Below are 14,787 nucleotides of genomic sequence, written 5' to 3'. Positions count from 1 at the left end.
TCAATGTAATCAGATGGAGCCTGTAGACCTACTCTAAGATGGATGTTTCCCTGCTTCTAGTTTCAAAACAAAGATGTAGATAGAAGATTTTACAGAAATTAACACTTTAATACAATCCCCATCAAATCACCTTAACAAAAAGTGCATTTATACCAATTTTTTTATATATATACATATATATATATATAAAATCCGCTATCCAGGGTTTTGTTTCTGTTGAATACTTTTGTTGGGACTCAAAAATATCTAACCTATTTTCTTGGAAGATGGAGTGATATTCCTTTCTAGGATTTGCACTATCTTGTCAGAAAAGATCATCTGACTAGAGCTTCCTGTTGCTTTCAGACACTACAATGTTTGGTAGAGTCGGTTTGTTGTCTCACAAGTTTTTATTACTATGGCGTGTATTGTGCATGACTTCATACTAATTTCATAGCAAAATGATTTTTTTTTTTAAATATTGTACTGTATTCCTCAATTATACTGTATGATCCTTTATTCAAAGTGCCAGTAAGAGTCCAAGATGAATCCTTAAAACCCGAATCTTTATTATGAATTTCTTCGGGTCCGTGTAGAGATTTTCCTTGTCAGAATATGGTATCGTAAGTTTTACACCCCTTGGTAAAGAAGAATCTCTGTTCATTGTAGAAACCCAAAGTGCTACAACATTGTAATGTTTTCACTATTATTTTAGATGAACTGTTAAAATGAGTTGCAACTTCTTTCTTTGCTACAGTGACCTGACAGCGATACCAGATTACCAGATTTTTAAGAATATCTCTATTGTACTTACTTAGAAAGTGTTTTATAATATGAATTAATAATTACATACTTTAGATGGACAATTTGTAATTAAAAACTCATAAGAAAGTGCCCCTCCTATTTAGAGTATTAAATTGTGTGCTGCTTTTTCACATTATTTTGATAGTATGACTTGTGTTTCTTTTGAAACAAGGACAATACTTGAATAGCTGTAATTACTCATAGTGTCAAACCAGGTAGAAGCTTTCTATGACTGAGGAGTGGGCAAGATCAGGACAGCTGGCTAATTTTCCAAGCTGTGATGTGGGGTGTAACTTGAATTTAACTGCAAATAGGATATATTTTGGGCTTGCTAAACAATACTCGGGGAGTGTAAACGCACTATCACAAGCAATGATGCAAGAAACTCTAATGTATATATGTTTTCATAAGTCAAAGGTGTTTATCAAAAGGATACCTGACATTTTCATCTGTTTTAGTATCAAAAACAATCTACAGCATCCTGATGAAAAGTGTGGTGCTGGTGTTCAGGTGTTGTACCTGGTTCTAGAGAAATTTGGATCTGTTTAGCTCATGAAACCAAAATTAAACACACAAAAAAGTGTGTGGGGGCAGGGGAGAAAGAAGAACTATAAGAGTGGGCTAATTATCAGAGCTGTGGTGTGCAGCTGGGATTCAAGCTTTAGCAACAAAGTGAATAAATGCACAAGGTTTATTTTGTGTTGTTGCTGGATTATTTTTTTTTTTAAAGACCTGACGGTGGAACTTGTCCTTTGAGTTCTCATTTCAGCCCAGAATCTTAAACTTTGAGTTCTTTTATAGCAGGAAATCTTACTGGATATTAATAGTTGTCAAACTTAAATTAAAAAGACAGGGAAAAAAGTTACAAAGATTGAGTTGAAAATCTTTAAAGTATGGCTTCTGGAAGTCTCTCATGGAACAACAAATATAGAAGGTCGTGATAGGTTAGTAAACTGAGTTGTGATGCTTGCAGTTATTCCTCATAGCTTCTGAATAATGTTGGGGTAGATTCATCTACAAACTCTTTTATAATAATTACAATTCAATCACTGATTAAGTAATATTTTCATGTCTGAGATGACAAAATTGCATTTACTCTCTACAGTGAGAAGTAACTGGTTCAGTCTATTTTAAAATCAACAAAAGCTAACCTTTTTCCATTTAACTGTAAAGTTTTGTAAATAGCAGTCAACCTTTTTAACACAAAAGTTCATTTTTTCCCTTCAAATTCCTTGGGCAATGAAAGCATACTTCTAAGGTGTTTTCTTCTTTTAGTGACACGTAGTGGATGCACCCTGCTTTAGGGACATCAACTGATTAACTTCCATAGTATGTCAGAGAGGACAGGATCTCTGAAATCAATATCTAATGAAAGTGGGGCCTTTTTGGATTCTTACACAAACTGGGGTTGCCTCATCCAGGAGACCGTTCTTCCTCTATTTATCGTGGCTACTAATGAACTAATTAATGGCAGAGCCAGTAGGGCTGGCAGTATATTTTAGAGGCTCCTCTTTCTGTGCTACTTCCCTAATAATGCCTTTTTTTTTTTTTTTCCACAGAGAGATTTGTTTCACCATTATTGTAGTCTGTTTTTTTTGTTTGTTTGTTTTTATTTTTTTGAAGCTCATGAGAGATTTTTCACTTCCAGCACGGTGTTTCTTGAGGGCCACAAGCACAGTAGTGAAAAACTTCAGCTGGCTCATCTGGCAGCCTGTTAGAATCTACCTTGAGAGAACAGAAACTGACTCTTGACCAGCTATTTGGAAGTCAGAAGATGGGTGCCAGGCTGTCTAGCATTTCAATATCAAGGTGGATTAAGAGCATTAAGGAAGCTTAAACAGCTCTCGGGAGAGAGATTCCCATGGTTTTGAAGGCTTATTCTACCAGAATAGTGGTTTGGCTGCAATTTGGGTTGAAAGAGCTCATGACTTTTCTCCTGAAGTTGTGCATGGCGCTACCTAGTTTTACTTCTTTGTTAAACACAGAGTTTGAACATTCGGGTCATACCGAGTGCTTCACAATTATGGAAGATCAGACACTACTTGCCAAATTTAATGGGCATTGCCACAGAAGTCTCCAGGCCCTGGCTAAGGCAAGTCTCAATCTATATTGGTGTAGAAGTTATACCATCATTAAAATTTAAGTTTATCTGAGCCATGTAAACAGCTTTGCTGTCGGAGGGAAGGATGAGCAGGTGGCTCGATGTTTCCTCTGTATTAGCTAGCATGGAAGAATGTTATCGAACCACGTTGCCTTTTGTAGCAGTCATGGGAGAAAAAATAGAATTTCAGACAGAACACTCTCCCCTCATTTTCCGTCTAATACAGAAGTATTCAGTTCATCATAGTTTCTGAAGCAGGTTTAGTGAAATTGATATAACTGGGCTGCAGTAACTTTGCTGAACTGGAGCAATTTTCAGCTCAATGTATGATATATACAGTAAGCTGTTGATTGTTTGCTGTTTTTTTTTTTTTTTTTTCTTTTCATAATTTTATAATGGAAATTATCCAGGTATATGTAGGAATTGTATAAATAACTGATTTAGTTATGAATCTTCTTAGCATCACCATCATTACACTTAATCTTCTAGCAGCTTAATACCAGTTGTGTATCATAGCTGAAAAACTGCTTTCATGCACAAGTTTTGCTTTCAGGAGCAAGTGAAGGCTTATTCTCAAATATGTAGCAAACAAGCTTCAAAATATTGAAATAACCTCTTTTTTAACTATTATTTGTAAATAACAGCATGCTGTTACCTTTAAGCCCTATTGGCTGATCCCCACCTAAGAAAAACTGCATGTGTACAATATGTAATGCGTGTCTATATATGTTGGCAGGTAATTAATCTTCTACGTTACTGCTTTGCTTAAATTCTAATTAAGACATATACTGGAAAAAATATGGGCTTTTTGTGTGAATGTATTATTTAGTTAGAATCTAATTGCAACCTCTTTATCAAAAGTTTCATAAAAATAGATGAAATGTAAATACTACATAAAGCAGGTGGTAAATCAGCATGAAATATTTCTTCTATGCTGGTTCCAATCTATGCTCCTCATACCGGGAGCAGCCCATACTTTTGTTAGAAATGCTGCGTCAGTAGAGCAGTGAAGAAGAAGTGTTTGAACTGACCAGATGCTGGAGAATCGACTGATGCAGTAAGCTGCTTGCTCCGAGTCAAGGCTGTGCCTATGAATACTCACACGTCCAGTCCAGCTTTTTGTGAAGTCATACTCCGATCTGTCTAAGAGTATCCAGGTTGTTTGTGGCCAGCAGTACTAACAATGAAGTAGTTCTGGAAAACTTGGAGCATCATTTCCACCTCGATTCTGCTCTTAGTTCAGCTGGATCCTCCGTTACCTTTGGAGCCTTCCTGGAGATGTTAAGCAAGGCCTAAAAGGCTGAAAAGCGACTGTGTTAGAGCAGGAAAGTTGCAGGCTGCAGCCCGTTTTGGAGAGGGTCTAAGGATGGCAGGACAGGGTAGGGTTAGAGAGGTGGGAAGACTGCAGTAGGGAAGTCAGAGAGCAGCATTCTCACAGAAGCCACGATGGGAAAGTCTGCTGAGCACATTTATCACGTTATCATCGATCATACAATTCATGTTTGCTGCAAGGGAATCAGGTTTTTGTCCTTGCTACCCAGCTACCTCAGAACGCGTGTGTTTTTCTGGCTGTTACAGCAATTTTGAAGCTTTCCTCTGGTAGGCCCCTACGTGAGGCACATGGCGAGGCCATTTATATGCTTTAACTATTCCTGTGTTCTGGAATGGCATGTGTGGATTATTAGGAGTGTTAGGCTATAGCAGGTCTTTGGTTACACTCGTGCTGTACTTCCACAAACACTTTAAGCCAGCATAAGCCAGAGGATGCTGCCCTGCCCTGCACAAATGTTCTCGCAGCTGCACACTTAACTGATCGTGGAACTGGTTTGGGTTAAAAGTAGCCCAGCAAACAAACCAAAACAAAACATTCGCTTTCAGCTAGCTCTGAGCCCAGCTCACTCCTAGCCTCATAAATATTTATGTTGGCTTGCAGGTCCTCACCTTGGTGGTGTGAAGACCAGAACAAGTGTGTGAAGAAAGCCAGGAGCCACTTATTTTGTTGCAAGGGCTTGTCTAAAGGGCTTGTGGATTTGTAGTTGAAGCTGTGGCTCCTTGCTAGAGGAGCCAGACATTCTAAAGGCGGCCCAAGAGACAGCCTTTCCTCCCTGGCTCCCAAATCAAACACTCAGATAGAGCCCAGGGTGTGGCCTTGGACTAATTCTGTCTTTATCACCTGCCTTTACGTAACCATTTCTCTCTGAAGAACTTCAAGTCCTCTCTTCTGTGATCCAAACTGTCTAACCAAAACACATTTCCACGCCCACTGAAATATTTTTCTGCTCTCTTATGACTTCTCACAGCTGATACTTTCTCTGGTGGATAACTACATTTCATATTTGTGCAACAAAACAATGGGAGAAAAATATGGGACTTAGATGAATTATGCCTGTTGATCTTACTATCTGATGGTGTAAGTAGCTCATCTCTTTCCTCCATAACTGTGCTGCTCTCACAGGATAATTTATGCATTTCAGAAGTGTTTTTTATCTTTGTATTACAAAGAATCGCATATTCAAAGTTTCATTCATCCCAAATTACATACTAGAAAACACATTCATGTCTCACTTACTGCATCGTTGGACATGAGAATAAAACTACGGGTCATGGTGAGCTGCATCGACTCCTTTATCTGGTCTTACAGGTCTTGCATAGTACTTCTGCGTACTTCTGTATTGCTTGGAATTCCTCAGACAATTACAGCTCGATAAAAGTTAAATTCCCTTTTTTTGAGAGAAATTCCTTCTCCCTTTAAGTAATCATTTTGTACAACGCAAATACTAGTTATGTTATTTTTTACCATCTTGCCTCTATAAGCCTGCCAAATTTAGTGCATTATGTGCAAGAGTTATTCATGTACGTCCCAATTTGTATTTGCCTGCTTGGCACTTTTATCTAATCATTGCAAGCCTGCACCACAGCTGCTGCTTCTCGCTGACCCCAGATGCTTGAAGCAAAGGCTGGAAAGAGGCAGTGATGCTGCATGGCCATTTGGTATAGCAAAATGTGGTCCTTTGCTCCGTGGAGCTCCACTGCAAGGTCTTTTATTTCCCAGCTTCATTCTTGCTTTGGAGGTTCTGTAGGGTGACCCAATCAGTACAGAATTTTATTGTATTTCTTAAACATTACGAGCTGGGTAGGAAGAGTTGCACTGCACAGCTGAGTGGCGGTTCTGTTTGTTTTAACTGTTAACCTACACTTCTGGTCAAAGATCAATAGATTATTCTGAATTGCCTGAGTAAAGCACATCATGGCTGGAACTGCAGAAACGTTACCGAAACCATTCATTTCTTCAGCTGATGTTGAGGAATCTGCAGTCTGCAGAGCACAGTTCAAAAATGTAGCTTGCCATGGGAAATTTAGAAGTGACAGAAAAGGACTAATAGAGGTGGACTGCCGATTCTGTTAAAAGTGTAACTTTTTTCCTCTTCTTAAGAGGAACTAGGACACTGCATTATACAAACAGTCTTAAAATTTCCGTGGTGAAATGACTGTTAGTAAGCTCTTAACATGTGCTTTAGGTTATTGCTGTTTTTATCAGTCACTGCTTTATTTCTAATTGCACTTTGTCTTTGAACAACCAAACTTTTTTTGAAATTTAATTTCAAAAGTGTCATTTCATTACGTAGTAGAAGATGAACAGTAATGGAAAGATTTATAATCTTGAAAATATTTGAAAGAAGGTTCTTGAACTGTATGAATTTCCAATTCATTCTGATTATTCTAAAGTTTGGGCTTTTCTTTCTCTAAGAATTTGCAATCAAAGAGCTGCTTTCCATTGTAAAAGCCCCCAAAAATCATCAACTAATCCTCAGGTGTAAGTTCCATTAAAAACAAAGAAAAAAAGTTCTCTAAAATTATTTGGAGTGCTGCTGCTGTAACGGGATTTCAGCACATCAAGATAATATGGATTAATATTCTGTTATTTCTTTGGTATTTTCTCTGTATTTTTTTCTCGTCCATTCTCCATCTGATTAGAATCTACGTTATTTAATCTTAAAAATATTCCTGGGATCTTTAAATAAGTGGATGGTAAAACCATTGACCACTCCAGCTAAAAACCTAAATCACTGTCGAAATTGAAGCTCTTTGATCTGAATCAATTAAAACAACAACAACAACAACTCTTAAGATACAGAATGGAGTATTTCACATTGAAATAGTTGACTTACCACATCGGAAAGGTCGGCAATTTTCAGAAGGGAGGAGCATGTAGCACTGCTGCTGATATGGGGGAACAGGACGGGGTGGACCTTCCTGCAGAGATGCTGAGTGCAGAGTGCCTCCTTCCTCTACAATCATTCTTTAGGTAGGGAAGAAAAACACAGAAGTCTTCTTATGTTGAATTAACTAACGTTACTTCATTTGCAAAGTGTGAAAAGCAAGAACAGAGTTCTAAAAAAAAAGTTTTAAAAAATCAGTCTGGGCTAATTTGCATTTTTTCTTTCTAGTGTAAAAATATTAGCGTGGAAATTCAACTAGCTGTAGTTTAGAATCTCTTTAAAACTTAAAGATTTATTATCTTAAGTTAAAAGTAAAGATTATTTATTTATTTATTTATTTTTTATTTTAACTCGTGAAGTAGTAGAAGACAGAACCTGGATGCTTAAATTACTTTATGATGTAATTTTTAACTTCCTATAAAAGTGTGGTTTCTGATAATCGCTACAGCCTAATTTCCATTGAATGTTTATAAATAGAAAGTTGGAAAAATAATTCATCTTTTTCATACCCGTAGTGCTGAAGCCTTGTTAGAGGTTAGTTTCTTACCAGTATTCATGTGATGCTCAGAAGCAATACATGAAATTAAATGCTGATACTGTTTTTTAGTTACCTACAGGTATGACTGTGATTTAACAAGTTTTGTACCAGAAATTGCTCTTTCTCTCTGTACCATGTTGTGATCCATAGCTATAGGGTACCGTACATTTATTTTTGCAATACGAATGCTTCTCTGTGGCTGTCATTCACCCGCCTACTTCTTGTAGTTGTGTGTCATGAGTTACTGTTGATTTGCTTTGCTTTACGAGGATCTTTTATTATGGCTTTCTCAGAGTTGGCATTTAATCTTGGTAGATGCTTAGGAATTAGAATTAGGAATTGAGATCTTGTAATGATCTCAAGTTTGCTACTTTGAAGTCAGAATTTTTAAACAAGAGACTTGGCAATGGATGTACTGTAGCTGCTCTTAACAGTTTAATTAATGCTGTGTTATGTATGCTTTTTTTTTTTTTTTTTAGCATATACTATTTTGAAACACTGCTTGATATATAGCATGAAAAAAGTGTGCACACTCACTAAGTGATACATGTTGTTGTGTCTGTGAACTCTGTACATTTGTAATGTTCAATTTGCCAAAGTTAATGTGTTGAAAATTAACAAGTTACTTAAGTTAGTTAAATGTCTCTTTCTTGAGGAAAATTACCATAATGGTTACTTTTACTAAAATGCAATTACTGTCATTGTAACAATCAATCATATTTTCTTGTGGAAGGAACTTTGCCTAGTTCTGAATGCATTAAAATGTAAGATTGCTCCGATCAGTGCTAAAATGAGCCGCAGAGGCAATACACTTTGGGGAGAATCAAGTGGAAGTTCCAGTCATATGGTTGTCTTTAAGATTATTCAAAAATAGAAATTAACTTTTTATAGGAAATCGAGCCCAGTGACCTGCAAAACACTAGCCAAAGCGTTATAAATTCTGAAAAGCTTTAAAAATAATTGAAAAAGGTTTTGTTAATGCTGAGCATGACTAAGCCTTCAGGAAGAGGTTCCCATAAGCATTTACCACTTGGCTGACAGAATCTGAGAGCTTTTCCACAACAGTCTGGAGGACAGTGTTGATTTGTCTGCTATGCCATCCTCCCACTTTTCTTCTCGGCAGCCTCTTTTCTCTGTCTGCAAATTACACTCTTCATTTCCCTAACATTTCTTTTTCCCTAACCTCCTTTCCTTCCCCGTTGTGAATTTCAAGTGTCTTTGTTCTCCTCGCTGCTGTACTTCCCCCATCAGCCCCATTGTCTGTTACCAAATTAAAATGAAAAGTCCTGAGGGGATCAAATCTTCTGCAAAAAGTAGAAGGGGCAAGATAAAGAAACTGCATTTTCTACTAGGTTGATTCCCAAACCAGCATATGAGGGACTAAGAAATACCAGGTGGAATTGTTGCTTCTTGACCTCTCACACCACGCATAGCTGTAAGAGACAGGCCTTCATCCAGCACAGGCAAAGTTGCTGTATGAGGAACTCATTTCCAAAGACTCCAAAGTCACATTTTGTAGGAATACAACGTCAAATCTAAGGTAACAGTACCTGTACTGATCCTTAAAGATAAAGAGGTGATTCTGTGATGATTCTTGGAAACCAAGTCCTTCATGGTACTTGCAAAAAAGAGCTGTATTCCAGGCTCGTTTTGCTACATACTCTGTGGTTATTCTATGAGGTGATGTTATCTTGAAAATAAATGAGGAATATTTCAAAAATCCTAGATCAAAATCCCTAAATATGTAATAGTTATATTGGCAGATCTGGTATTGACCGTTTGAAGCCAATTTTTCTGTATTTTAGTTTTTCTGGTATTGTTTTCTTATACTATTGTATAAACAATTATATATAACATTTGTGTCTATAGAGAGGCAAAAATGCCATCGTTGAAAAAGTACTGCTAAAATATGCACCAGAAATGTTTATGCACGTAGAGTTTCATGTTAATATGTGAAACTAGTATGAGAAATGTATTATGATTAACAAGTCTGTTTCATACATCCCCATTTTTTGTTGGTTTTGTTAGGTTTATTTTCTGCAAAAGGTGTCATGGATTTCCTTGAGTATATACACCAGTTGATAATATACATATTTAAGACATTTTTTTTTAAAAATATGAACGTTATTTTCATTTTGCAGTTTGCAATTAGGTAAATTACTACTGTAAGAGTATTTTTAATATTGATTGCAGCACATGCTTTTCAAGTTCTGTTCAAAACAAGAGATTGATAATAGTATCTGACTTAATTTGCAGTATTTTCTTGTAAGTTCAGTAAGAAATTGCAATTTTTGCATTAAAATTCTGCACCTCAGTTTTGGTTTTAATTTTTTTTCTCTTATCTGAAGAAAATATTCTGCTTGGTATTCTAGGGCCTTTGGTGGCTTTTGAAGAGATCGCTCACCAAATAACTGCATTCTGCCAAACTGACTAGTACTAAAACTCTCAATATCTCAGTGTTATGGATCACAGGGTAGTATGAAATACTGTAAAATTTGATCTAAAGGCAAATTGGTCTGATCTAATCCAAATTTGTCTTCAAACTGTTGGATAAGCAGTCTCAATACAGTTTACAAGGTTAATCCAAAAAGTGCAGTCATGAAAATTTAGAAGTTGGAGATGCACCTGTAGAGTATGAGGGAATCCCCAAACCTCTCAAAATGGTTGAGGTTGGAAGGAGCCTTTGGAGGTCCTCGTCATGGAAGGGAGACAGAGATGAGAGCAGAGCAGGCATCCACCACCTAGACTGATCTGGAAATACTAGAAAAAGAATACTTCATAGAATGACCTGCAAAGTGACACGAGAGAGCAACGTTACCCGTGTTTGGAATATAGATGACACACTTGATCACATAAAAGAAAGGTAAGCATGTAATATGTTTAGTCAATGGGTAATGAATTTTCTTAGGGAATTTATATACAATATCCTTCTAGCAAGCTCTCCATTCCATTTTTAGACTGCACATCCAATCTTTGTGTGTTTAATGGAAAAGAAATGCTGCTAATGAAAGATATTTGGTACCTTATTTAAACAATAATGACAAGAGACTGGTCCTATATATAGAACAGTTGTGATTATTTATTTCAGAAATATGCACATACATTAAGCACGTGTAACACAAGCAATCTGATTCCTGCTAAAAATTGAATTAATAAAAAAGCAGGATTGAATTAATAAAAAAAAGCAGAGTAAAAAAGTCATTATTAAACCAGAGACTGAAAATAAAGTATTTTTCAAGGCTGAGAAAGCTGTTCTCCCTTTAGAGTAAGTTGTGATATAGATGATAAAGCTATAAAAGGCGAATCGAAAGCATTAGTAACTCCTTGCCCACCTAGAAAGATTTTTTACTAGATTAGAGAATATATGCTCTTGCATGCACCCTTGTTTATCAAATTATTCTTGGCTATGAATGGCTATCCTTTTATTGCAATCCTATTAATCTTTTTTTGATTAATATATAGCATTCCAAAGTAATTACCTATTAATAACTTCTGACAACTTGTCCTAGAAGTATTACATTTTATTGTTTCTATCTTGCAATATATTCCTAGAATAGGCAATTATTTCACTGATATAATCACAGAAATAATTGTATTGTACTTGTGCTAGAAAAATGGAGATCTAATACAAATGATGTTCTCATTAGAATTCAGAAGCCTGGTTGGCACACAGTTGATTTTGCTGGCTCCCGGCCTAATCCTGTTACGTTGTTTTTAACTATGAAGAGAGTGGGTTTAAAGATCTCCAGCAGTGCAAATGAGATGAGGGAGTTATAAAGAGCTTAAAGAATCAGAAAAGTATAACTCCTTCAAAACAAATTATGTAATAGATACGATATTTCAAAATTTTGCTTGTGTCCTTTAATACAATATGGATATTAAAAAAAAAAAAAAATCAAAGAAAAAAAAAAAAAACACCAAAATTTTGGGGTTGTTAAATGGAAGGTGTCATCATCATATTGTACGAGTTGTAGTACTACTCTGTAAAATAACTTCTGAGTTTAAGCAGCATATAGGTGAAAACACCAGCAGTATACAATGGTTTGCATTTTAGAAGTGTAACAGTACTTCAAGTACTGAAGAATCACTTTTATTTTTAAAAATAAATGCAACATTCATATTACATGAACTGTACAGATCTTCTGAGTTCTGAGATCTTCTGTTTATAGCATGAGCTTCCACGAGTTCCAAGACTTTACTGATGGAGTTGGCTGCTGAAACAGGTGAGTCAGACCTTTTGGTCCTATTTTATTTATTTACTTATTTATTTATTTGTGTGTGTGTGTGGTGAGAAGCAGCTTACATAAAATCTTTACCTTCCACGGCCATCTGACCATATGTAGGTAATTGAGATTTCATTGCATTATGTGGGTAAATGCAGTCGCTGAATACGTCAGATAAAACCCAATCCAATTCCAACCCAACTCATGTGACTCCAGAAATTCTTATACAATAATGACAAATACTTTATATATACAAGGTGCTTTTCAGTACATTTTCCATTTTTGTATGAATTGCCTCATACACAGCCATTGTAACTTTGTCATTGTTTCCACATCTGAGGCCTTCTGACTGTGAGCTCAGTTCTTTGCCCCCTGCCTTTACTTCAAAGATCTTTGGATCTGTTCTTCCCCTAATGCTGAGAGTATAAACCTGAGATCAGTAGCAAAAATGATCTGGGAGAGATGTGTGGATCTTCTGTTTCCATAATTTCAAGTTCTGTTGAGTATCTGTAGCTATATTAAGCAGCGTGAGGAGTTTTTATAAATAAGATTCCTCTGGATGAATTTAGAAAGCAAATTGTGACCTACCCAGCACACACATCTTTTATTCAGGTGTTTCAAAGAAAGACCCCAGTGGATGTGCTTGTCAAAATAAATAAGAGGGTGAAAGTTTCCCAATGTATTCTCCACTATTGTATAAATCATTTGATTTCAAGTCAGGTCAAATTATCACAGGAGAAGCAAAAACTGTAAAATGCTTCAACAACATTTGTTTTCAGTAAGATTTTATTTTTTCCTTTGGTCATGTTAAAGATTCAGCTGCTCTACAATTAGCTTCTTAAGCTTTGGGAGGAGAATGGTGACTACATTCACTCGTTTTGTAGTCTTTGATGCAGACAAAGAAAATCATTAGTCTTCCAATTACAGTATCAACAAATGCTTTCCTTGGGGTTTATTCCAGGGTATCTTACAATAGTGAGAACTTGCAAATGAGACAAAGATGAATGCCTGGGAGGATACAGCACAATAGAAGCAGCCCAGATGATTTCAGAATTACAGAATGTCAGAAAGGTTGGCGTTGGAAGGGAACTTTGGAGGGAGACTCCTCAGCCTTTTTGGGCAACCTGTGCCACTGCTCCGTCACCCGCACAGCCCAGAAGTGCCTCCTGATGTTTAGGTGGAACCTCCTGTGCTCCAGTTTGTGCCCAGTGCCTCCTGTCCTGGCACTGGGCACCCCTGGCAGGAGCCTGGCTCCGTCCTCATTGTACCCTCCCTTCAGGTATTTATATGGGTTTATGGGAACCCCCCCGAGCCTTCTCTTTTCTTCTCTAAGCAGCAGGACTCCTAGGTCATTTTCTGCAGAGCTGCTTTCCAGCTGGGTGGACCCCATGAATGAATGAATACCAAACAAATAGTTTTGTGAGTATTGCTAATTTTGGGCCTAAGAAGCAGCATCCTGTTCAGAAGTACCATGGATCTGTCTGCCATGACAGCTGATAAATCTGACTTGCAGTTTTCAGCAAGCACAGAATCAAGCCATCTAGCAATAAGATGCTTAAATGCACGAGCATTACAAGCAGGCTAACAAGGGGGATGAAGAAGCATGCAAGGTGTATGTATTTTCAGCCTTTAGAAAGCCTGCAGAGCTGTACAATTCACTTTCTAAGGCTTCTTGTTGTTGACATATGTAACTGCAGGATAATTTCACCTGTGTGCGTGTATGCACCTTATCATTGTATCTCAAACATATACTACTCCCTACATACAATAAAATAGTGTATGTAAAATAAAACATAGGGAAATAAATGGTAGCAAGGACCTTCATGGCTTTATGAAATCTAGTTCACCTCTTCTTTGAGTAACACAAATTTTGCTTTTGGGAGTTACTAATTTCTACATGGTATGCTTTTTTGTGTCAGGGTTGATAAAGTGTGAAGGAGGAGTCATCAGCATTTTAAAAGAAGCGTTTCCTCCGGTTATAATGGACAACATCCTGAAACATTCACCTTAGTGGCTGCATTTCAGTTTGAGTCATTTATCATGGTTAGGAATGAATGACAGAACTATGCTGTGATTTTATCTTTCTGCACATAATAGCCCAATTGTAGAGCTGGAAAGCAGGTAATTTCCATAGGCAGAACTTTCTTTTGTGTGAGAAATAAATAAATAAATAAATGTTTTAATCAGCTAATATCTTGAGGAGTTAGCATGATATTTATTTTACTTAGCTCCTTGGCTTTTCATCTTAGAGCATCTTTGTGATAGGTGGGAGCAAATTCAGTATAGATCTTTAATATGCATGATTTGCTCATTCTTAAAACCAAACCTCTTTTTAGATGCTCAGTTCTCTAGTCAGTAGTTAGCTGACTCAGCATTTGATTGCCTTGGTGCTGGCTGTTTGACTGCCTTTGAGCTCTTTGACCTCTTATTTTAGTGTTTCGGTTCTGTAAGTTTTTAGGCATTCCCATATGTTGATAACACCCTACTCTCCTGCCCCCCTCTCCCCCCTCCCCCCCCCTTTTTTTTAAATTTTCATAGTTACTGTACCTTTCAAAGATCATTCATCTGAATTCCCTCAGGTCTTCTGACACGGGTTTCATTTAACACTGATTCTTTGATTCCATACAATACCAATTCAATTCCAATCCACTGAACTGATTACATTTGATGTGCAACCAAACAAAATCATCCTACCATAATTTATAAATTTGCAAATTCCCACGTAGCATTTCTTTATATCTGTCTTTTTTGGAAAGATTAACAGTTGTTGATACGTATATTTGCAGCAGAGTATGTAAATCTACGCCCTTCAATGGGGATGTATCTTTCTAGGAATTCCCTGCAGAATTGTATCGAGTACATCAGAGCAAGATACCATGAAGCATGAGCACCTAGGAGAAAAACTAGGTCAATTGAAATGAT

The sequence above is a fragment of the Aythya marila genome (genome assembly GCF_965140915.1).
Source record: "Aythya marila genome assembly, chromosome: 6".
NCBI classification, from domain to species: Eukaryota; Metazoa; Chordata; class Aves; order Anseriformes; family Anatidae; genus Aythya; species Aythya marila.
The sequence above is the reverse complement of the archived record's forward strand: the minus strand, read 5'-3'. Positions refer to the sequence as shown.